The sequence below is a fragment of the Calypte anna genome, chromosome 11 (assembly GCF_003957555.1).
Source record: "Calypte anna isolate BGI_N300 chromosome 11, bCalAnn1_v1.p, whole genome shotgun sequence".
Classification (NCBI taxonomy): Eukaryota; Metazoa; Chordata; class Aves; order Apodiformes; family Trochilidae; genus Calypte; species Calypte anna.
Window position 1 is genome coordinate 19019243 of NC_044257.1, and position 26003 is coordinate 19045245.

Sequence of the window (26003 nt, forward strand, 5' to 3'; positions counted from 1 at the left end):
TCACACCTTTATGTGATCCCAGCCTTCGTTTCCAGTCACTGTACTGCAGATCCATGGCATGGGAGCATTTCCTCCCCCAGCAGAAAGCCTCCAAAGTGGCCAAGGACCAGGGCAGGGATCAGTAGGTGATGGCACCCAAGGCTGTGCTCCCACCTCAGCCCACACAACCACTGAAGGTTGGGTTTTTGTTTGTTTTAAGAAAAAATATAAACAGGTAAAGACTTGGGACACTTTCCCTGGTCAGATTATGCTAAGCAACTGAAAGAGACAAAATAAAGTCCTAGCATACAAATTTTGCCAGAAGAGCTGCTGTTTCTCCCCACATAAAGAGCCCCCAACATCCCACCCATGGGTGCTCCCTGTGGAGCAACCACAAAACTCCTGCCCAGCCCAGGGGCACCAGGGCAGCAAGCCAGGAAGGGCTAAATACCCTGACTTTATTCTAACAGAATGAAGTATTTATTCTTTATTTTATTTATATTTAAGAATATAAGCAAAAGTAAATGTGATTGCCAGGCACTAGACTTGAAATCCTTTACTTCCTTCTGAGCATCCTGAGGAGTCAGAGCAGAGCTCCATGGAGAGAGAGAGAAGCAGGAGATGCTCTCATGAGGATGCTCCACACCACCCTCCTGGCACTGGCCTCTCTGACATTACCAAACCAGGGTGAAATGCTCCAAGTGTGAGGAATAATGCCCCTAACACCCATCTGCAGGTTTCTTTCTACAAAATGGGTAGATCCATATTAAACACTGGACCTGTCCAGGCAGGCAAAGCACAGCAGAGCCCAGCTGCACACCAGCCCACCACAGCCACACATCATTTTCTACTTGTGATGCTCAAAATCGAAGCAGTACATCATTTTCATTAAAAGATAAACTCCTAATGGCCTCTGTGTCCACTCTTCTGCCTCCAATTGCAGCTTTTTCTCCACAGAAAGCTCCCCTCAATTTGGATGTTCTCCTGTCACCAAAAAGGAAACCAAAATTCAGAGTAAGGCTTTGGAGGGGGTGTTTTTGGGAGACAGACCTGTAACCTGCACTCTCACAGCAAAAAGAAGGTCAGGGATGAGACCCTGCCAGCGAGCAGACACCTTTCACACAGGGCTGGACTAGATGCAACTTGGGATGCAACTTGGTTTTCTCAACCAAGGATTGCTCTGAAACCAAAGGTGCCCAGGTCCCTGGGAGAGAAATGGTCAGAAATGCTCAACCAGATGCACACTCCCTATGGTGAGGACATTTTTCTGCTTCTTGCTTCCCCATCCACAACCCTCCATGTACTCACAGCCTGCAGCCATCTGCATGGGCTCTGGGTGATGCAACACCCACCCTGAGACCACAGGGACTCAGCTCTGGTGTTACCAAGTCCTGTGGAGGCGGTGGCTGTGGGCAGCCGGCCCTGAGCACCCAGGTCAGGGCTTTCCAGGCTCTCCTGCCTTACTGTCACCAACTGCACTGTGACCACCATACCCCGGGACACCACAGATGGAGATGGTAACAAGTAATTTACAGTCTCTTTAAAGCTTCCTGCAATCACAAGCCAGTAGGCCAGGTCTAAAATGTGATAAGTCAATGTTTTATTTTTAATAACGGCACATCACTTCCTCAGGGAACTGTAAAAGCTGAAGTGCTCTCTACACAAAACCCTAAAAGCAAGAAATCACAACACACAGCAAGATCTCAAATAACTTGTCACTCCCTGCCCTATAAAAAAAACAAAAAAACAAAAAAAACAGATGGGGGAAAGTCAAAAATCTGAGAAACAAAAATGGACAAAGAAACAGCTCAGCCTTGTCCTCACGCCAGAAACCTTGCTGCTGCCTGCCCCAGAGGGGTTACCTTCCCCACAGCTCAGACATGGTATTTGAGATGAAACATTTTATAACGTGGTTATGCTCAAAAGCACTGACACAGTATTTAACAATAAAACGCAGTCTAGGAAGAAGATGTAAGCTGAGAGTGGAGGTTGCTGTGGGAAAGGCAGTGGGTTCTGCTCTGTGGCTGGCAGGGTGTGAAGGCAGGGAGGGACCTGGAGCACCCATCACGCTCCTCCTCCACCCACTGCTCTCATCAGTAGCTGAAGATCACACAGCAAGAACTCTCCTGCCATGCCTGGAAATGTAAGTCCTTCTAAAAAGGTTTTCTTACCTCCGTTTTCACATCAAGTGCTATGGTGACTGCATTAATTAAATAAGCAGATGGGGATTCAGTTACTGCCAGGAAGGAAACGTGCCACAGGGAGCTGTGATACCTCAGGTGCATGTTAGCTCCTCTCGGGGTAATCCTGTCTACCAGTTTACAAGAAAAACCTCAGTCTTAGAAGGCAGCCAAACTTTCACTCTTCACTCTGGAAATTACTTGCAAGCAAGTATTTAAATACTCAGACACACAGCCTTGCATTTCCAGCTCAGGCTGGCTGGTCTTTTCCAATAAACTCCATCCCCAACTGTCAAGAGTGAAATTCCACATTTTCTTCCTTCATTCTCACTCTTGTCCCATCCCTTTCCATGCCCAAACCCTCCTCTGTGCCATCTCCCATGTTTCTGAGCACTACCAGAAACTGTTTATCACCCCTGCTTCTTGCCCTTATTGAACTACAAACAGGGCTCTCATCATGACCTGGGGTTCTCCTGTTACTGCTCATTGGAAACTCATTGCTCATTGGAAGCTCATTGGAAACTTCAGTGTACCAAAAAAAAAATAAATAAAATTAAAATGGTAAATCAGATGCAAAATTAAGTGGACCAAGCCATGAAAAGCAGAAGCCAGCTAATTTTTTTTTTCTATGAAGATACAGACAATGTAGAAAACCCTGGAAAACAGGATCAGTACTGCAAAAAAATTCCATAGCCTCCTGGGGGAAGGAGGAATCATTGTTACCAGGCCATGGAAGAGATGAGAAAGCTGTTGACTTCAGCTTGGGAGGGGAAGGAAGGGGGACAGTATCTGAACATCACCTCAACAAGTGCTCCTGGTTGGGGATTGATAGAGAGTTGGCCTTGGCAAGAAGAGCTTCAGTTACCCCAAGGGAAGGGCTGGCCAGGCTGTTTCAGTATCTGCATGCAAATAAACCACACTTTCGTTAGCCCCACGTATCAATCATTTGACAAACGGGCACACGAGTGTCTCTATCTGGCCTGCCAGCACCCAACTGATGGGGCAGAGCTCACACACACTCCTCAGAACGGGTGGGATGGGTTTTTTTTCCTTTAGCAGCCCTGAAAAAAATACTTGGAAAGAGACTCCAAAATATAAGGCAGGGCATGCATCCTGTTCTTCTGAAGCTATACAGCTTCTCAAGTGTCATAAGAACGATTTGCCAGTAAATGAGCCAAATGTATTGGAAAGATACAAGCAGTGCCTGAGGTGGAAAAGGTGTTTTTAGCACACTCAGGACAATTAAGACTGCAAAGGTTCCCAAGCACACCACTCCTCTTAACCCAACAGACGGAAAGTGAGTTTAGCAACTTATTTAGAGTTTCACTTGCTAATTTGCAAAAACAAGGAGAAAGCTTCTTCTGCTCTCCAGCATCTTGTTGGGAAAGCTCTTGCCAACACGTGGGTGTTGCTGCCAACAGCTCAGCCCGGCGTGACCCAAAGTTCTCCCTCCCGATGCCGGCGTGCGACTGCCGGGAGGGAGCGAGACACACTGTGTTAGTGCAGAGAGCTGAGAAGGGCTGCTTCCTCCTCATCATCATCTTCATCCTCACATCGCATTTGCTGTTAAAATGAACCCACTAAAAACACATGATGCACTAAGCCACAAGCCAGGCTCAACCCAGACTCAAGTGATAAACCAAGCTCAACCCAGACTCAAGTGATAAACCAAGCTCAACCCAGACTCAAGTGATAAACCAAGCTCAACCCAGCCAAGGCTCAGGTAATGAAAAAGTTACCCCACGGTGTGAGTTTGAAGAAGGAAAAGCTGCTCAGACACTTCAGAAGTAAAGCGGATGAAATGTTAACAAGTACGGCAGCTGATTTCCCTCGTTCCCTTCAACACAACTAAAAATGCTACTTTAAGATAATTGTTCTCAGTTTTAGCACTGATGATAGCTAGGTCAGAAGCCAGCCTTGGAAAGTTTTACTCAGCAGCAGCTTTAGAAACCATAAATTATCTTTAGACCAAGTTTACACGCTCCCCCCTCCCCACAGCGTGTGACTGTCAGCTCCTTTGTCAAGGTTTCTCTTTGGCCACCCTAGACACCCCCCAAAGCCAGGCAGAATCCTCACCTAGGACTTCCTCACTTTCAGGACTAGTTTTAAGACAGGAAAGCAGACAAGGTCTGAACTCAAGGCTCAGGTTTAGCATGTTCAACATGAGATGAAGGCTGCAGGGGAGCACGGGGCTCTCGAGCTGCATCGCTGGTGGCTTTGCTTCCATCACGATGGAAAAACCAAGCACAAATCAAGCAAAGCTGGGTTTCTTTGCAGGCTAAAGCTGGCAAGTTTAAAACGAAGATGAGTGTTCCTGATGACTTTGTTTTGAACTGTTTTTACAAACCTAAATCCCCAAAATGGTAGTAAAAAAATGTTTACTAGCTCAAGTCTTTTTCTCTCTTCCTTCGGTCTGTAATGGAGACTTGGCAGAAACCTCAGCTTCTGAGAATTTAAGTTACAAAACCTGAGCATAAAACCAGCAGACTCATTCCCCTGGACTAACTGAGCCCACACTGGGACGAGTTCACAGTTGGCAGCACAGAGCCCCAGTGCAGACCTACAGCTGCCCATCCTTGTAGTCCCAGCCTGGATTCATGTCTTGGTCAGAGAGAAAAGCAACAGGAGAAACACTGCAACTGAGAAGCTTAACCAAACACAAGCTTACCTGGCTCCAGCTAGCTTTAGATGGGCTTTTAAGCATTGTAGCATTTGGGGACAATTCCAGCAGAAAGGCAGATGTTTGATTCAGTAGCTGTCATTCCCAGGCTAAAGTGAGAACATCTGCCACTTCCCTCACAGCCAGCTACTCGTGTTAAGAAAATCCTGCACCTGAAACCAAAGTTCTCAAAGAATTTCTCCAGGGCCACAAAGCAAAAACAGGGACAGAGGATGCTGCATCAAGCTCTGGGCAGGGCTGGAAGAGGTGAGCAAGCAGCAGGCTGAGGGCTCACCCAACATTTCCAGGGATTTCAGCTGCCCCAATGCTTTAACCCACAGTGGGACAGGAAGGCTCGAGATGTACCTGAAACCAATTCCAAGCCTCAAACTGTGTCAGGCCACAGTGGGGATCAGAAATTACGTCAGGTAAGGCAAAACCTTCCAGACTGGGATTAGCTGAGAAACCCCTGCTGGGAACTGGAGTGAATGCCAAATTGTGACAAGAGAGATTAATACTTCCACAGGCATTACCACTGCAAAACAGCTGAGAGAAAGGATGTTTTTCCTAGACTTTTTACTCCTTTGGAGTCAAGGGCAGTTATCTTCCACATGAGGAGGACAGGACTGTGCTGGGCAGCCCAGGTATTATACATTCCAGCAAAGGGCAAGAGATTTGGACTACTCTTATGCCATATATTACTGCTAGGCAAAACAATTAAGACAGTCCTATGGTTAATTTTAGGGGCATTTTTTTTGCAAGTGTTCATTAACTGCAAGAAAACTAATTTCCAGAATGCTCCAGAAGTCTCTCTAACGACTCTTTGTATTGATAATGCCTTTAACGCTCAATTTACAAGCTCAACCAAAGCCCCTTCAGGCAGGGGGTTCAACAAACACTAAGTAGGGTCTGTAAACTTTATTATCAAAAGAAAACGCCTGGGAAAAAAACCCCAAAAAACCTTACAACATTCTTTTTGCCCATTCTCAGAAAATTTAAGCCCTCAACCACATACCACGTTTTCATTTTCTTGCACTCTCTTTCATATCTGGTTTTGGCACTGCCCCCAAGAGGGCTCTGACTCGGGATCTGTCCACACATTCCAGCAGTAAATGACACTAACTGGAGTCATTCTTTAAAATATCTGTCAAATATAATTCTTCCACTGTCTCGATTCTCTGACTTGCTCCCACAGTACTGGGATGAAGTCATAAATTATATGCCCTGCCACTCAATTTTCCCCGATTGTTTGGTAGAACCTCGCCACTAATAACCAGTGATCATCAGCCACCTCGTGGCTTAAGTGGTTTCCAATCATGAAAGATTTATCCACTGTGACTTCCAGTCAATCACAGAGACACTGAAATGGCTATCAGGCACTCTCATCTTGAGACCACAAGATGAGCAGACAGACTCCAGAGAGCAGGGAAAGCAGAGCAGAGTGCTGACTCCAGACACCCAAAAATCAGACAAAAGCTGCATATAAAACAAACAAACAAAAAAACCCAAATGAATCAAAAACCCCCAACATGTTTATCCTCATAAGGAAGTCAAGAGCCCAGGACCAGAGCACAGAAACTCACCTGGGTCTCAGCACATGCAGGGACCACTCTAAAAGATGAGGTCCATTTGAGGAAGAACTCTTTGCTGGGATGATACTGGAGCAGCCCATCCCCTACCCGAGTCCCTGCTGGGGAACTGTCCTGCACAGAAAGGACCCACTCCCACTCCAGGTCAACGGGACTCTCAGCCATCAGGGGAAGAGAAATGGAGTCATCTTCTGGGGACTATCTTTGAGAGAATATATTCCTCCCAAAGATCATAACACCAAAAGACAGGCTCTCAAGGAGCAGTATTTATCCTTCAAGGGCAGGGGAGGATTGATCTGTACAGCTGGCACGACATGAAAAATGAAGCTGAGAGGTAAGAGGTGCAAACTGCACGTGTGCTCAGATCCAAGCTGCAGATACACCCACGAGTGGGAGCTAAGATCAACTGTGCTCCTGTCTGGCTCTTTCCTCCCCGAATTCAGGTGACAGAACTGGGAATGTGACGTGGAAACCTCCATGCCTGAGCCCAGCATCTCACACCTGCAGCCTCCAGAGGTAAACGTGGAGCATCCCTGCAGTGCCCTGTTTCACTGGCACATGGAAACAGATCCATTCATTGGGGCAAAATCAGCTGCAGAAAAGGCTGATTTAAAGAGAGAATTAATGTTTGCATGGTGCTCTTGCTGATGTATATTAAACAGACTTTAAAAATCACTACAGGCAGGCAGTGCTATGGTAAGATGACTGAGCTGGGACAGACCAAGACTCCAGGTGCAGCCAGAGCACACAAGAGCAGACAGCAGTGGCAACCAGGGAAGTCCAGGCAGAGCCACTGCACCTCCACAACCCTCTCCTTGGTGTGGAGAGTGAAAAGTACAAGTGAGCAGCTTCAGGAAGACAGTAAGAGTGGCTGGATCACGGGAGAGAGCTGTGGGGAATTAATTGCTCCAGAACAAAAACTAGAAGAGTAAGCACAATTTATTTTGCCACATTCTTAAAATGAAATAAGAAAACACTGAAACACTACAGCTTATTTAGATAATACACACTGGAAGACATCTTTTACTGCTGGCAGCTTGAAAGAAAAGAACATAATTACAATTCCAAGCATGAAATGAGCTCTCTTCCACACATGCCTGAACCAAGTCTAACTGTTTCACCAGCTGTAGTGAATCAAAGCAGGCAGAATAAAACAGAAAGGACCTAGAAACAGCAGCTCTTGATGCCTTTAACCTAGTAATTGCATGGCACCTGGATCCGGAAGGACTGTGGAGGCCTTAGCAGTTGCAGATGTGCAGCTGATGTGGTGCAGGGAGCATTTGATCTCCCTGGAATGCAGGACCCCAAACAATGCATCTGTGTGCTGGCCCACCACACAGCCGGGTGTGGGCCCGGGGGATATATAAAAGCTAACATTATACTGCAATTGAAAAGAAAAAAGCCACAGCATGAGCTTGACTGTTGTTTAACTAAGAGAAAAACAATTGCAGCTTTGGTCTTAAGTATCTGCCAGACTGACCACTGGCCACTTCCAGATAGATTCTTTGTTCCAGTACTTCAGTGCTAGGTTGCTTCACCAGCCCTCTGAAATCACAGAGGTACACAGGGGGCTGCTAAACATAAACACAGGGTGACATCTGTACCTCCAGCTCGGCAGAGAAACTGTTAAAACAGCTCCAGACCAAGTTCCCAGCACTGCACCCCTCCAATGAAAGCAAGCACTGAGCTTTCCCAGTTCCCAACCCGAAGCCTGATGCACGAGTCCTCCCGTTCCACCCTTCACATCAGTTCCACATCTGCTTTCTTCACAGGCTCTGAAGTCTCTCGTGGAGCACCATGAAGCAAAGAATCCCAGCTCGGGCCCCTCTCCTGCAATTCCCAGCTGAGCTTCATACACGGACCCTGTGGCCTCCTGGAACTGGGTGCTGTGTCCTTGTCTCCCGCTCCACAGCACGTGTGTGCTGACACAGCCAGGGCACTTACATCACCCACAGGGCAACAGAAAGCTGAACAAAGGAATAAAAATAAACTACACAGGAATCAGCTCTGTAGTATCAGGAGGAACTCCAAGCTTGATCCTGAGTTTCTGTAAAGATCTCCACAAGACTTCAGTTCTTTAGAGAAGAGGGCTGGGAACGCTGCTTTCTGTGCTGCTGCTGGGGAAGCCCAACCTAAAAGGTTTATGCATTAATCCTGTCCTCCAGGATGGCAGTAATCCTGCCCCTAGAGAGGCATCAGTGCTGCTGATGCTCTTCATGTATCCTGGAGAAGAGGACAACTGTCTCAGCCGAGAGCAGAGGACATTTCCCCTTTCAGTTTGTGTACATACACACATAGATTTTCCACAAACACACTTGTTTTTGCAACAAAAGCAGAAGCAGTAGATCTGTAAGGTCCCTCCCAACCCAAACCAGTCTGGGATTCACTGATATGCCTGGCTGTCCAACTACACCCCAGTAACACACATGGAATTAAGAGATGGGCACAAAGAGGAGCAGGGACAGCCCGAGGTGACACCAGCTCAAGGACACCAACACAACAAGGTCTGCATATTTCAGAAGAGCTGCCCAGACCATGCCCTCCCCTCTTCTCATCCCTCTCTCCTCAGCAAAGACTTCACCTGCCCAGAGCCTGGCACAGGGAGCTCTGCCTTAGGAGCAGGGACCCCAGAGGACACAAGCAGCTCAAGGAGGATGGATGGGTGTCATCTGCTGCTCTGAAGGTTCCCAGGCAAAAAGAAAAGCAGTTAGCACTGAGAAGATAGTTTAAGGTCACTACTGTTCATCACATGAGCTGAATTTAAATGTAATATTTAAAAGTTCCATCATTTCAACTGCTGCAATTTTAGCTAGTGCACAAAACATCACAGAAAAAGTTTAGTAAGACTGGCTACAACAAACTAGAAACAAGTAAACCTGACAAAAACAAAAAAGAGGAACATTCTCTATAAAATCACACAAGCCTTAGTGTGCACTGAGTTATATATATGCATATTGACTTCTTCTGCTTTAAATCATCTCTGCTACAGCCATCTTTTCCTTCCCCATTTTTCAACCCCAAAAGAATTACCATTTCTTTCCAGACAAGAACTTCTGCCAACATTCTGGAGGGCTGATGTCCAAACCACACATAGCTCAACAACAGCAGAGCTGAACAAAAAGGAAAACTATAGCTTTTTTTTTTTCTTTTTTGTAATTATACCTTGTGAAAGTATGGCTGAGCAGAGGAAAAAAGAAGTCAAAGTCATCGATTAATTCCAGAGTAATGATGAAGTTTTATAACACACTGGAATATATGGTCTAATAAGTTTATCAGATTTATCACCATCCTTTAATGTCTAAACTCAAGGTGGCTGTACAGAAAACCATACACTACTCCACAACTCTGATACTAAAATGGCTTAAGAGTCCACAAATTAATACTGCTACAGGCAAAGGCTTCGTAGCTAGGTCAAGGAGGGGTGTGAAATTTTTAATTCCTACTCACCCAGCAGGAAAAAAAAAACCCAAAAAACCACCCAGGATCAACCTCCTTTCCCAGGGATCCCCAAGGTTTTAACTGGAAAAAAAAAATTCCAACTTTGCAAAACTGCAAAATAAAGCCCTCTTTCAACACCTTTTAATTGAAGTCTCTCCAGAACCATGCCCTGAATTATGAACAAGCTTCTTCTAAGCTCTAGAGCACAGTGCTTTAATGTCCTCAGCAGAAGTGCTAGTTTTTCAATAATGAAAAAAAAGGAAAAAAAATCTAAATCTGTACCAAGAGGTAAAGCTCCAAAAAATAACAGTGGAAAAGGAACTGGAAATGTGCAAGTGGTAAATACAACTACTCTGAGGTATGTGAGGGACTCCAGTGATCTTTACCTTCAAATGTTAAAGCCATGAACACTTATGGTTTTAAGAAAAAATGTCTCACAGCTTTGCCCAGTACACTCTGTCCTCCTTGTTTATATCCAAGAGTTGTTCCACAGAAATTTAATAAGGACTATACAGAAAAAAAAAAAAAGTCTAGTACTTTCTTCATTCCTCTGTGCTACTGTAAATTAAATATGAACACAGAAACTATTGCTGTGAGCAAAGGAAAGCTCTGCTCTGCATGGGGAAGATTTTATTTCAAACTGAAGTTTCAGTAAAAAAAAAAAAAACAACAAAAAGAACATTCACTGTAGTGACCCCTCAGCTGACAGCCCCCACCTCCTCCTGGGGCAGGAGGATTGGTGGCAGGGCAGTGTCTGGGCAGAAGGCAGACTTGCCCGTGTCCCTGCTCAGAAGCACCCAGTTTGTATGGCAGGAATACAGCGAATCCCTGCAATCTAATTTGAATCCAATGTTTTCTTCCCTTAATTTACCATCACCAAAACCTAAGTCTGCAGCAGTACCTTGGAGGAATCCAAACATCAGACTGCCAGCCAACCAGGAGGACACCCCAAATAGGTGAACAAACCAGCAGCTAATCGCTTCACTGACAACTGCTCTGGTGTCTGCAAAACCATCAAAGTTGAGCTTTTTTGTTCTCATAATTTGCTTACTAAATTTTGCTCCAGTGCCCAGAGGCATCTGGGCATGCAAGGCTGAGAAATAATTATGCTTCAGCCAAGGCATGCGTGTTGCACAGCAATCTGCAAACGTCACTGGAATTCCAAGCTACTATTATGCACAACTCATTGCTCCAGTTATCTGTCTTGAAGATCTAATTAATCCTCTTGCTCATCAGTGCCTGAGCTCACACAGGAGTGTCTCAGAGCTTGGTGCCGTTTCGCAAGTATGAAATAAATAGATTAAGCAGCTCTGAAGATTGCTGTGGGAAGAGAGACTGTCAATCCACATTCTTCTCACCCAGGCAGGTACAAAGCACCACCAGGCATTCCATGAAAACCTCCCCTTTGCTCCCTGTCCCATCCCTTCCAGACCATGGGAATTAGCCCCAATTAAGAGGAACCTGGCTACAGGAAATCCAGTCTGCACTTCCACTTTAATTGCTGGTGACCTTGAAATAGGGGACGTTTAAAAATACATATGCATGTACACAGAGCTGCATCCACCCAGTGCCATTAGGTAAGTTAAATGCTTTCCTGTCTCCAACAAGACTGAGGTCAAGGGAATGAGGAAAGCTTCTCTACCTTTAACCAAACCTTCGAGCATGGAATTCACCTGTTCAGGTGCTCCCCACACTAAAGCACTGAGTAACCCAAAACTGCAGGGAGAAAAAAAGGAGGATTTAGCTGTGTGCTACCTCACTGAATGCAAAGCCCAGAACTGCTCTGTCCCTGCTACCAGCTCAGACACAGATCTCCTTTCAGACCCTTGTAAAAGCAGCATTAAAAACTAGAGGAAAAAAGGATTCAGGACTGGCCAGCTGCTACCTCCAGATGCAGCCCCAACAGCTGACAGGAAAAGAACATGTGATATTGTGTGCAGAATACATTTGGTTTCATTATTTTATTTTCTCAAATTATTTACTACCTGCTGTCATTAGATTCTTACTCCCTGTGACTTTCATGTAGCATTAAATCTGTGTCATGATGTTAATGAACACAATCCATGGTATAATAACAAATGGACTGTCAGTCTCTGACATCAGTTCTCCAGATCCCTCAGGAGCAGTGAAGTTGGTCTGTTCCCTCTATTATTACCCAATAGCAAAGAAAGCTTCATTAAAACCCAGGAGTTCAAGTCCCAAAGCAAAGCTCTCCAATGAGTGTTTTTCCCCTAACTTAAAATAAATTTCTGTGAATATTTATTTCCTACATTATCTCCAACCAGAACGTGCATTTCTATTACAATGCTTAATTCCAATTGAGAAGAATTGAAAGGCTTCCTGCAAAAAAACAAAACACAGGATATTGGCAAGACTACAAGAATGAGGTAAAAACTACTGAAGACAACAAAATAATTTTCTTCTGACTGTGGAACACAAAAAAGGAAGTATATTTCTTATATGACACGAGCAATAAGTCTAGGTCCAGCAGAGAATAACCAGAGCTACTCAGCATTGACCTTTGAATCCTTATGGCATTAAACAGCTGAAAAATTATATGAAAGGACAAAAATTACCAAAATCTCCAAATTACCAAAACTGCTTCTGCCATACCTACCCACATCCATGAATCTCTTCCAGTTTTTTCTGCCATTACTCCAAGTATTTTCCCCCAATATTTGCTTTTGTCAGTGCCTGGTCAGCTGCTGGAGCTCCACTGGGCTGGGAGTCAGCCTTGAGGCAAAGCTCAAGGTGTCCAAATCCATCCAAATCCAACTTCACCAGAGATGTTCTGTGGTCCAAAGTAACCTATAATGTTGGTAACTACTTGAATTTCCATTTCAAATTAATTTAGATGGAAGATTAAAGAAATGTCACTTCTGCCTTTCCAGCACCCAGGAGATGTTTGTCTTTTTTAAAGAGGGAACCCATAAAAATGACAAAGGAGAAAAATTCCATCCAAGCTCCTCAAAAAAAGAAAAGAATGAGCTAGGGATTTTTGCAGCTACGCAGTGGTAGGAGCAGATGCTTACAGCAGTAGTACTGACAACTCCACAAGCTGCCACCCCCAAAGGTGAGCTGCTAGGTCTGTTCAAATCCAAGAGTTAAAAACATCACAGCTGAGAGCACTGCCCCGAGGGAAGCAGAGAGTTCCCATCAGTCTACCAACTCAGAGGACAGAAAAGCCAGGCATGCCAGCTTCCCAAAACACCCAGGCATCCAGAGAGGTCCTGGGAATTCCAGCCCCTGGGAGCACAGCCATGGTGAGCACACAGAGCACTTGTCCCTGGCTCGCTCACATGTCCACAACAAGGTGCAAGCTTCTGCAAAACACCCAAGAAATCCCTTCTGCCCACTCCTGTACATCTCTGGCAACTGGAAACTATTATCCCTCCCAGTCTCAAACCACCATCAGAACACAAATTAAAACACTAACTTTCAAAAGACATCTCTATGATGTTTGAACTGATGCTGGAGAAGGGCAGCAAGCTACTGCAGAAGAGGGACAACATGTAGTGCTGCAAGAACTGTCAGACTGAGTTCTCCAGCATCTAATTAAGCCAGTAATTAATTGGACTGAGCCTGCAAATCTCAGCCCTTGCTGTCTTGTTCTTCTAAAATTAAGGGTCTGCCAAGAACTTAACCATGGAAACAGAAGTAATGATAATGTCTTCTCTGCACCTTCACACTCAACAGTTAAGACTTACTTTTCAGAAGCATTCCCTGCTTTGATCAGTATTTCCCCCTTCCAAAGAATATCAACAGAGCACATGCACCAACTTTGCTCTTCTTTGCCATAATAACTCTTTCCCTCTTTTACAGACATACTCAAGAAACAGGCTGCACCTGCCTGTTCCAGTGCCAGTAGTTCAGCCAAACCTTCTTCCATAAAATTTGTACTTTTCCCTGCTACTTTACACCCCTGAGGGAAGATTCCCACCTTGGGGAGTGGCCAGGGGGGTGACCTGTAGCTGTCAGACACCAACTGTCCCACTGCAGCTCCACTGGAGTGTCCAAGTCACGGATGCAGCTCCCTGGGTATTCATACAACAAGAATGCATTCCCTCAAACACCAAAAACCACTTCCACACCTTAAAGAAACTCAGGTATTTGAGTGTCAAAATCACCAGGCTCAGAATTATCAACACTGTTTTTTGAAAGAAAGAAAAGGGAATAAGAACAAACATCCTACACCATTGTTCACTCAAGAAGTACAACACTGAGCCTGGTCTTATCAGCAGGCCCCGTTGGTCTGCAAGCTCCTTAGGGTAGGAACAGATTGCACACCTCTTGCTGCCAAATGCATCATCTGCACTTAATCACAGAGTGATGGATATCTTCTGAGAACAAGTGATTTCAGCCATATTTTGTGTAATCCTGCCATTCCACTCCAAAGCCTGTCATCTTCCATCCAGTGTCACTTCCTCAGGGTGGAGTCCCTAACTTCAGCCCCTTTCAAGAACACTTTGGTGCTCCACAAAACGCTCATAAATAAATGAAACCATCACTCCAAACATTGCACCTCCCCAACCAGCACTTCCATCTGCAGCAGCCTCCTTGCAGTGACAGACCAGACCCTGCCTGAGAGCACTTTTACTTTCAGAAGAAGTCACACCCAGGAAGGCCCTTGCACAAGAGGGATGGAAGGGGTGACTGGCTGCACATGCACCAAATCACCTACAGATTCCCTTCCCCAAATCCTCCCTCCACGTGTCACCAGGCTGTCTCAGAGGAACCTTCCCCCAGAGAACAACACTCTGCCAACTATGGAAATGATGATCCTGTGCAATGTGTTGGGAGCTGGTTTTAATGAACTTGTCCCTCAACACAACTGATTGTTAAGTGTAGAGTACACTGCCTGATAGAAACCTACAAAATCCTCACCCAGAAGTACACTTAAAAAAAAAATTGTAGTATTTTTCTCACCACAATATCACTCCTTTGGAGAATAAAATCATGCAAAAATGAATCAGGAAGAAAAAGCCCAAATGTTTTCCTTCTTTTTAGGTAGTTATGTCCACAGCTTTGTCTGGCTCTAAAGAGGACAAGAAAGGGAGGGTGTTACATCTGTTTGTGGATCGCTCTTACCAGAACTTCCTTCTGTGTCACGATGAACACACGGATCTGAATTGCATCCAAAGAACAAGTCAAGCAAGACATTTTTCACACAAGTTTCTGCTTAGCTCAGACCTGTTCATTAGAGGTGCTGCTGTGTGCACACAGGCTGGGTGAGCTTGCTAGCAGTGGAAAGGTTTGTGAGTGAATTACTGTCAGTGCTCCACTCTGAACAGCTGACATGCAAGGAATCCTTCCCTACCTACACTTCTCCTAAAAGGTACATTCAAATTGAGGGCTTGTAGGTGGCATCTGACAAAAGTGGCATGTGAATAACATTGGCAATTTAACAAATTCTGATAAAATACAGAGAACTGTAAAAGCAACAATTCAAACACTCAAATCAAATGCTTATGCTAGGATTACATCCAAAATCTAGCTACTTCATTGGGGCAGGGGAAGGACTGGAAAGTTCTTTTCTATAGCTGTCTGTGGTGGTTTGCATTCACAAAATTGAGCTCCTTTGACCAAGAATCTAGGCTCAGAAGAAAGCCACCTCTGTTTAAACTCTGCTTATAGATATGGCTTTAAAAACTAAGATCACATATAAACTAGCAGAAAGGTTTACCCCTCCAACAGTCATGCAAACCCACCCCACATTCCTGCAGGTTCGGGTGCAGTGACAGAGGAGCACGGGTTGGGATTGCTCTCCCCCATCTCCACCAGCACAGACCCAGCCCCAGCCTCTTCTGAAACACTCTGGGCAAACCTGCCCCTGAAAAGCCATCCCAATGCTTTTCAGCACTTCCAAAATCTGCATTTTTTTTCTGAAAGAAAGGGCTCTACCATCTCAGGGGTGGAGTGTGGACCACAGCAGAAGTCAGTGAAACCCACACACCACACAGCTCCACTTCTTCGATGTTACATGAGACTACAATTCCACTTGCACATGGCTTCCCCTCCCAGCTCCAGCTCCTGTTTTGTAACACACCATCTTCTCACACCCCACAAGCCAACACTTCCCTACCATACTCCAGAATCACAGGGGAAGCTGCTCAGCTCAGCAGTGACCAACATGCTAAATAAAAAAATATTTTGCACTTCTACTGTGTGATCTTCCAGCCCCTCTAATCGGGACAGGATAAGAACTGAAACGTGCAGGAAAAAAAAAAGAAAAAGCACATCTATGCAAAGAAATCCCTTCCTTGTGGAATACTAAGCTCTATTTCACCCAAAGCAATAAAAATTGGAAACTATCTGAACACATTGAAGCGCATTAATAGAAAAATACCATGCAGTTAAGTAAAGTCACATTCCACCTAAACAACGCTTCTATAATGGCAGCATCTGACTTTCAGAGGACAATTCAATCCTGGAAGCATGTACTGTAATTGCTTTTCCACTACAGGCCCCAGCTTTACGATTGTATCCTTCTCGAGAGGTCAGAACAAGGCAGGGCTGCAGCTCTGAAAAGCAATTCTGCTAAGCAGCACTACCTTTATTCATTCTGTTAATCTCACACCTACATATTCATTATGAACTCTGTAAAATACCAGTGCCAAAACCACCATCAAAAGCTGCTGCAATCTCTCTGCTGCTCGGAGAAAGCCTTGACCCCCTGCTCCCCTAATGAAGACGTCAGGAAGGCACAGAGCACGCCGGCTGGCGGGTCCCCGAACCCAGTGAGCCACCAAACCCCAGAACCATCCCGGTGTGGTGATGCCACCCTTTCCTGCTGTCCAGAACTAAAAAGAAGCTATCACCATGAACCTGGCTTGTTTTGAGGAAAACATTCAAAACAGTTTATCAAGAAAGCACCCCTCCTCCTCATCACGGCAAGAGAGGTTACAGCCGCGTTACGGCCGCCCGGGCTGTGGGAACTTCATGCAGTTGACTGAACTCCCCTTTTCTCCACCCATTTAGATACCAGCTCTGCTGATACTACTGTGGAAAGCCAAGGGGGGAAAAAAAGAAAACAAGCAAAACAAAACAACGAAACGAAAAACAAGCCTGTTTTAGAGAACTGAGGGTAGCAGTGTTTGTAGCAAGCCCAGCGTTTCGCAACACAGGAGTCATCCCCTCAAGTGGAGAAATCTCAGACTTTCATAACACTTCCCGCAGTGGAACAAGCCCTCTGCTCCCACCCCAAAACATACCCGGGCCTTCCTGGTCCTCCAAGACCACACCACAAGCAATCCACTTAACCCTTAAATATTTCTGTTTGTTAGCAGCACCCTGGTACTGGCACATGTGAAGGGAACAAGTCACCTCCCCAGGGACAGGAACACCCTGCACCAGGTTTGCACCTGAAGGGAACAGCACAATGGCTTGATGTCCATCAGCCAAACTAAAATGTGAAACAGCACCAGCAGAACAGAGCCAACAGAGCAGGACAGCCAAGAGGCAAACCTGGCCCCGAGTTTCCAGTCTGGAATGGATAATTAACAAAAGGCAGCATGCTATGCAAATAGGTTTGAATGTTCAGTAAGTTTTAATTGAAGTGAAAGGTACTGCCATTAATACCATACTTGTTTAAAAGATGGGTTTGTGTTCAAGAAAAAAACAAACTAAAAACAAAACACCAATTACACCAAACCTCAGAATGAAAAATCTTCACACTAAACTATGCAACATAATAGGTAGCAAACAACCTGGTTTATAATTGATGCCAGGATTCAGCTCAGTTTTTCAGGCGACTGCAAAGCGCCCATTAAGGCAAGAGTTACTGCATGCTATAGCAAAAGGTCTCACACTTGATACACTTTAATTACTTAGCTGCAGCAGGGGAGAGTTAGTGATGCCTACTCTGTTTTGTTTCACTCTGAAAGGCTTCTAGGGCTATTAATATTCACCCAGGGAAACCGAAATAACCCCTTGCATCCATCTGAATACCTTGGAATTATTACGGACAAACTAAACACAAAGACTTTTATTATTTTTTTCCCCTCAAGACCCAGGACAAAAGAAACCTACCAGCCTGCAAAGCCACCTGACAGAGCAGACCTGTGTTTCTACACCAGCCCTCCTGCAATAACAGCCTTTATCCTAATGACAATTTCAACACCAATAATCCCATTGCAGCACAAACCAAGAGGTCAGCCAAGCACCCAAAGCCCTAGAGCAGAAGCAGCACACTGGAGGTTATCCATGGAGAGCCTTCTCCATCCCATTCCTGGCCATGCTGACCTCCAGCCCTGCCCCACAGAGCATCCCTTGGCTGGGTAAAGCTGAACCCATGAGCTGAGCCCATGCAGAGAAGCTCAACATCCCACCTGCACAAGGGACTGCAGGACAAAGCTCCTTCCTACCAGCCAAAGACACCACTTTTCTTCCCAGAGGACATCAATGACCTCTCATCCTCTCTCAAAATAAGAAGGCAAAAATGTTCCCCTCCTGAATTTCACTCTCAAGCCAGGCTGTTATTTCTACATCTGCCAGTGCTACCAAAAAGCTGACTCCTAACACTGAATCAAACTGTAATCTCAGCATACTGGGAGGTTTCTTCACCCAAAATGAAACACAGGTGCCATCTGCTTCAATTCTACTAATCAGAAAGAGACATAATATTAGGAAACTGGCATCTTTTAATAGTTTTCTTTTCTTTTTTTTTTTTTTTTTAAAGAAGAGAAAGAAAGAGGACCAGATATACTAGAGGGAGGAGGATATTTAATACTCCACAGCCAACAGCACCAACAAACTAAGCAGTCTGCTGGAAATGCCCCCACAGGCAAGTTATTTCTGCATTCACTGAAGGCAGGGGAAAACCTCCTACATTTGAAATGACATGAAAGTTAAAGGGCACCTTAGAACCAAGGACCTTTCCTAAGACATTCTTGGTTAGTATGTTATTCCATGGAAATGTGTTGATTTCCACCTTCTACTTTCAGAAAAGACCAAGACAAAACAAAACCAAGCAACAAAAATATTGTCACAGACACAAGCACTTAAGTAACAAAGGAGAAGACTTGGAGAAAAAAAAGGTAAATATTTACCGATTCCATAGTTGAAAGCTGTTCTTAGCAGGACATATATTAAAATCCAACAGAGGTGTGTCCCAAAAACGCTGTGTAATCTGAAAAACACAGGAATCCGTTCATTAGAACATTAAGCTACACAATCTAATCCTATCCATGAGCATGCTGCATTTGAGTATCTAAAGGCTACAACATCCATATCCTCCTCTGATCCAGAAATAAACTTTCTGATAAGAAGTCTGCACAAACAGAAGAATCAAAGCAGCAGTGGAACACTTAGCACAGCATCACCCAAGTTCCATAACGTTCTGATAACAGATTAAAAAAACCAAACTTTTGTCTCAAGGTTTCTGTAACCATCTGTCTGCTTTTACAGTCATTTTATTTAGGAAAAAAGGTTCCCCCCAGCTGTGAACAGAGAGAGCAGGCAGGGAAGGAGGGAACCTGCCCAGGCCACTCCAGGTGCTGATCATTCACTTTCTGGACCAACTGGTGTGGAATTACCCACCCCACCAGAGCTTGCTTTTCAAGCATACCTTGGATCCTTGCTCTAAATAGCAGTTCATCTATTATAAACCTTTTTTTTTTTTTTTTAAGCAGCTCTAACTGCACCTCTCCAGGATATTTTTCCAGCTATAAATTCCCACAGTGAAATTTCCAAGGCTGGGCAGGAACCAGCAGGAGCTCTCAGCACCCAAGGCACAGGGGAATTACTTTCATTAAGTGGTGCATGAAAGGGCTGAAGGACAGATCCAAACCCACAACCCTGATTCTAAACTCTCCGTGTTTCATCACACTGGTACCAGGGACCCAACCGGTGTCAGGGCTGCAGCTGAACCCAGCCAAGCACAGGAATCACCCAGCTCTTTCAACCACCTGACCAGCACCTTGGCTCCAAAACACATCCCTGCCAGCCAGAACAAACTTGTCTGCTCCAGATGAGATCTCCACAGAAGTTACTATCATATTCCAGGTTATCCAAGGGGACAGGTTTGGGGCAGCACAGCTCAACAGGAGTCCACACAAGATGTGTGAGCCTGGGCAAGCATGAGCTCGAGAGGCAACGTGGTTTTAAACACCACCAGATTCAGTTTCCTTTATTCTTTTCACAACTCAGCAGTCAGCAGGAGTGGTCTCTGCAGAGCCCATGACATACAGCTCAGTTCTACCCTGTACTGCTGACCAGCACCTTAGAAACTGTTTTGGACACCCACCTTCCAACCACCTTGGGTGGTCTTCAGGAACCATCCAGGAGAGACCCAGAGGCCAACCACATCTATAGTGGAAGAGACTGGGAACCCTGGGAAAGCCTTGTTTGTTTTAAGAAACATTTACTCCCTGATGAGAAGTTGAAGGGAAAACGTCCAGATGAGCAACACAGCTGCATCCAGAGTAGAGCTGTGACCAGCTGAGCTAAGGGAAGCCTTAGGAACCAGAGTGAAGAGGAGGAAGACAAAATAAAACCAAAAAACCCAAAGGTACACAGTCCTGACTCGGAGAAAGGAAATCCTGCAGCAGGTGAACTTCTGCAGAGAAGCTAAAGGGAGACAAATGAAAAGTTTTCTGACATTCTTCTTTCAAAGCAGCAAAGGAGATAAAGACACACAGCTACTTCATGGGTTTTTCCAAGGAAAGGGAGTCCTGGGGCACTGACAGATCTCCTGATGGGAACTGCAATCCTTCAGCCATGATGACAGCATTTGCACAGCATTTCTTCCCCTACTCCATTTTTACTCCTTTTCCTCCACAATGAAAGACAACTGTAATGAGAGGTATCCACTTAAAGAGAGATGAGAGAGAAGCTGAGCTTCCAACTACATCATCTGGACACTCAGTACTGCTGCTTTCTGTGAACAAAATTATCATAAAAGTCTACAGAAATCTTGTCCCATGACACACTGATACACAATTCTGAAGATCTATTCATATGCTTCTTGGCCTACTTACAGCAATTTATTCATTAATGTATATTTATAGGTGAGCTAATTAAGTACTGCAACACAAACAAGTGACCACATATAAGCAGAGAAACTTTCACAACATGCAGTGTGCCACTGCTTAGGAAACACTCATCAGGTTCCTTACGAAGTACAACTGTCTACAGGATGTTGTCTACCTAGACATTTCCAACCTAAATGATTGTAGAAACTTCAGCAGGAGATGCCCAGAGCAGAGCCCATGGGCACAACCTGGCTGGGAAGAGGCATTTGGGTGACTCACACAATGATCCTGTTGTGCAGAATCCAACATTTCAATTTATAACTAAATTTACTTCCAAAAGCCTGATTATAATTAATAACGTCCATCTGATTTTCTTTGCCTTAGTCTGATGAAAATGTACTTCACAAAACAAAATCCCCATCCTTGTTTTCCCCTCTGTGAACCAGTGGGTAGAGAAGGCACTGACAGTGCCAAGCCCACTGCAGCGACCCTGAAACCTCCTGCAGTGCAAAATGGCAGCTGCTCAGCCTCCCTTTGCCTTGAAATGGTAGTAAGAACACCAAATAATTAAATATTCAAGGGTCTGGTTTAAAACTTTCCAGACCTGTGATGCTTTATTTGATATTAACATGAAGTAATTTGGAACTTCCAGGTAAACAGACAGTTCCATTAAAACAAAAAACAAGTGTTTCAACCTCTAAGTTCTCCCACAAACTTCTGTTCTTTAACACAGCAGTTCCCCACTGATTAGTTATTGATTCCTCTTGCTGCACTCCCACGCAGAGCAGTAAACTTCAGATTTAGAGCACACAGTGCAGCTTTTGCTCACATCCACTGAAAACACTGGGAGTAATTAAAATTTAATATAAAAGGGCTCCTTTTACAGAAATCTGTATTTGAAGATGGAAAATGCTTTCCAATCACAAGATGTGATCTGAAAAAAAAACCAGTATACTTGCATTAACTGTAGACTATTTACATCAGAGCAGCTTGGGCAGGGAAACATCAACTGGTCCCAGTAGTGAGCAGGAGGTGGTTCCCAGACTGATGTCAGCCATAAAAGAATAAAACCAGGTTGGTTCTGTACAGATGTAAAGTTACTTAGAAAGGTCTCTATGAAAAAAGTTAAAGATTTAAGAAATATCTAGATGCATAAAACTATCAACTGAATGCTGGCAGGGCTCTACTTCCATCTCCCTTTTACAGGGAACAGGAAAGGTGTCTGCTCTAAGTCTCATTTCAAACAATCAAGAGGCCAACCTCCTCACAAACAAGTCCTTTTTTTCTTATTAATGCTTCTCTGAAGCATAAAGTAAGTTGTACTTTCACTGCAAGACAGGCTCCCATCAATTCCAATTTTACAGAGATGCAGAACTAAGAAGCATAACACGATACCAGTGTGAGATGTGGAACCTGGGCTAGACCAACTTCTGAATGGCAGTAACTCTGCAGAGAAGGACAGCCTTTTTCCAGAGAGCTCATCTGCTTCCCTCAAAATAATTTAAGGAAGAGACAGAATTTCAATGAGACATCTCTGAGGGCTTCAGTAAAAACACACACTGGGGAACACACAAGACATCAATGAGCTTCCAGTGGTTTCAGATAAGCTCCATTACCTCAGATGCAGAGCTCAAGGGGGTACAAGTACAACAAATTTGAAGGGAGGGGAGATCCAGAAATGTTTTCCAACACACTCCACTGGCACACTCAGAACAAGCCAGCTTTACACAGCAGCCACACACAGCTTTCACCCTGCTGACCAGATGAAAAAGATTTATCCTCAGAAATGGTAACATCACATTACAGCTCAAGAGTCTGAGAAAACAGAGGGACAGGGGGAGAGAGAATCCATGGGCAGACAGCACTACAAACCTCATGCACTTCTTACTGACTCCATCTTCCAGGAATATTTGTGGGTATTCTGCAACAACAGGGATTCTATTCCTGCCTGCTTACAGCACCTGAGTCAGTTCAGAATCCAAATGTTGGAGTTCAGGGAAGAAATAGAAGTGCCACATATCCAGACACTGAGCAGAAATTACCACCTCTGGTTTGGGTTTTGCTCCTACCTGTCCTGCCCCCCGTGGTGGTGGGAGCTTTCCTCTGGCCCTTCACAGGGACACCAACTAATAAAGACCTCCAGGTTTGGGGCAATTTTACTCCAGAGCCTGAAGAAGCACATCCAGACCACTCTACATGACTTAGGACTATTAAGAAAGAGGAGGAAAAAGCAGAGGTATTGCACTGGAGGTCTGGCAGTGGGGAGGAAAAGAGTTCTTTCCAAGAAATAGGCAGAAATTAGAGATAAATAACATGCCTTCAACTGCAATGCCCTGCAGTCTATCAGCAGCTTACAGACCAACCATCTCCAGACACAAGTATTCTGAGCAAGCTGTTAAGGTTCAGAGGCCCAGAGTCATGCTCCTTCACACGTGCAGCTGCTCCTACACTTTAAGAAATTTCCAGCAGTGGTGTGAGCTACAGAAAGGGCCTTTCACCAGGATCTACATGGCAGCAAATATTTCCACAGCAATCAGGACAGCCAGCTATGCTCATACAGTACCAACCACTAAAGGGAAAAACTAAAGTGCAGAGAGAACTACACTCAGGAAAAACAAAGAAAAAAGAAACAGCAACAAACACTTTCAGTAATATATTCTTGGTCTCAAAGTTCTTTTATTTTGCCCTGCAGATAATCCGCATGCTGAGATCTACATTTTTTTAAAGCTCCTGTCATCTTTGCCACTTGATAAAAATAGAAAATAACCTGATACTGTCCTCAAAAACACAGATCAAGATACTTACACAAGGGCTGAAGAGCCTAAGGCTCATTTTATCCCACCAAAACAAGCAGGAAGGGAAAGATGTGATCCCTGTGGAACCAAACTGTCCTTTATGTGTGTTAATTGAAAGCCTGGCATGGGTATCACAGCTCACAAGAACCCAGTGATTGACAGCAGCCTAAGTTCAGGAACACTAAGCTGTTTAGAGACCTCCAGCCTCTATATGATTTAAAATAATGCAAGAGCAGTGATGCCAAGTAACCAGTTCCAGTGTCTCAGGTACTCCTCAAGGCTTGTGCTGCTTTCAATTCACAACACACCACCAGTCATGGCATTCACACACTGACACAACCATCATCAGGCTCCGTTTCCAACACCAAAATTCTTGGCTGACCCTGAAGAATTACTGCACACTATTGTCTGCTTTATAAATACTCCATCATGTCAGCAAGGAGATGGGAAATGATGCTGTGTACAGTAAGTTTCTATGTTTCCTTTTATAGAAAACAGACTTGAAAAGATTAATTACAAATTCTGTAGTTCACTGCAGTAAGTCAAAAGATAGAAGTTTTTAATAACTACTCCTCTGTTTTAAGTGCCTAAAACCATCAGCAAAATCCTGATGTTTTGCTGAGTTTAACTCTTACAAACACACAACAGGCAGCTGAACAATAAACCCTGAAATTAGTGGGCACTGTAACTCTATTACTGGTTAGCTGATTTCTTCATATCAGGCATTTAAAATTCTCTACCCACAAGAATATCACAAGAATCACTAACCTCTAAAAATATGTATCATTTGTCCTGGAAAAATCCATGAAAGCAGCCTGAAAGGTACTTGGCAGGGTAAAAAACTGGGGCTGCAGAGGAGTCCCAGCTCCCAGCAAAAGCTGAAAACTGAAATCACTGAAGTAACTCCTTTCTTCTTGGCATGATGTGGCAGGAGAGCAAAGCAAGCCTGAACAGTTTCCACTGAGCCAGACTCTTCAATTCTGCGTGCACAATTAAGAGCTCTGGTAGTACACAAGCATGTTCCCTCATCCCTCCTCCTTCACCCTTACCACCCTTCTGTGGCTTCTCTGATGAGTGGAAAGTATTAAGTCAAAACACAGTTTCTGCAATTTCCTTAACCAACCTTGAACTGAAGCTCAAGGCTCCAGCTTGCCCTTCTGTGCTAGCAAGCAGAGACAAGACTGGCTCTGGAGGACACGCTGTTTTCCATGCTATGATTTGGTCTGCCTAAGCTAAAAAAACCTCCTCTGATTTAAAAAAAAAAATGTTAAATACTTTAAAGACTATACACTTTTATCAGTAAATAGATAAAGAACTATACTAGCAATGCTTGCCTTTTAAGAGCATTGATTTAGAGTAAATGGCCATCTCTATCACAGATGAAAATAAGAAAATGGCTAGGCACCCAGAAGTGGTTATTCACTGTCACTTCAGCAGGCTAGGAAGCTAAAGCATCCTTGTCTGTCAGCATCAGTGCTTCCAAATAATCCTCCAAACCTTCACCATTTTTCATTTTTAGAGCTCCAATATGAAATGTAATTACCTAAGGCTGCTGGGTCTTTCCAGCCTGGTTGAATCCCTTCCAAAAGAGATGCATAATCAGCCTCATCTCTTTATTAACTGATCTGTGTGTGCAAAGCAAAGATCCACTCTCTTGCTTTGGAAGAAGATGTTATTATGGGTACACAGCAAAAACAAACATACATGTTAAGCCCATGTTTCCCAGAAAACCCCCAGCATGGAGCAGCAGCGTCGGATCTGCTTTCAAACAACCTGAACTGCTCAGCTACCCAGCCATAAAATTCAGCATGAAGATGTACGGAACCCTCAAGCTGTTTATTTTAGTGTATAGTAAGCTGTTAATTCCTAAGCCACTTGGAAGAGAGACAGGATGCACAATGGTGTGGATATTCCAGGCAGAACTGTTCCATCGTTATTTTTAGTTGACATGAAAACATGAAGGAACTGTAACCTCCTTATCCTGAAGGTTTGCTGAGCCCCAGCTGAAAACTGGGAAATCTCTAATCCTATTATTCCATAGTCAGATAACCAAAAGACAGTACAAATAGCAATTATTTAAAAACAAACAAACAAAAAGTTTATGTACAGCAGCATACGTGTGGACATGTAAAATGAAGAGCACAACACAGTGGAAAAATCAGACATTTTAGATAGCAGTATCCAGGAAAAGCCTTTCAGGTCAACACAGAAACACATACATAGTAAGCTGGAGTGAAAGGTAGGAGGCCAAGACAACAAATGTTCTTCTTGGGCATACAAACAAGAAGTGATAAACTAGCACTGCTGGAGTCAACAGCATGAGCAGGAACATTCCCAGATGCTGACAATTAGAAAGGGTTATGGGAAAACTAAAAGAAATTGATTAAGTACTA

At 44.3% G+C, this 26003-nt stretch overlaps 1 protein-coding gene across 1 annotated transcript in view; it reads right to left on the reverse strand.

Annotated features, from left to right (window-relative positions):
- The window catches only part of ANKRD11 (ankyrin repeat domain 11), a 141417-nt gene that overhangs the window by 97796 nt on the left and 17618 nt on the right, over positions 1-26003 (reverse strand). Inside the window, exon 2 of the mRNA XM_030457533.1 lies at positions 18893-18972. The gene's annotated coding sequence lies outside the window, so the exon portion shown is untranslated. The remainder of the gene's footprint in view (positions 1-18892; positions 18973-26003) is intronic.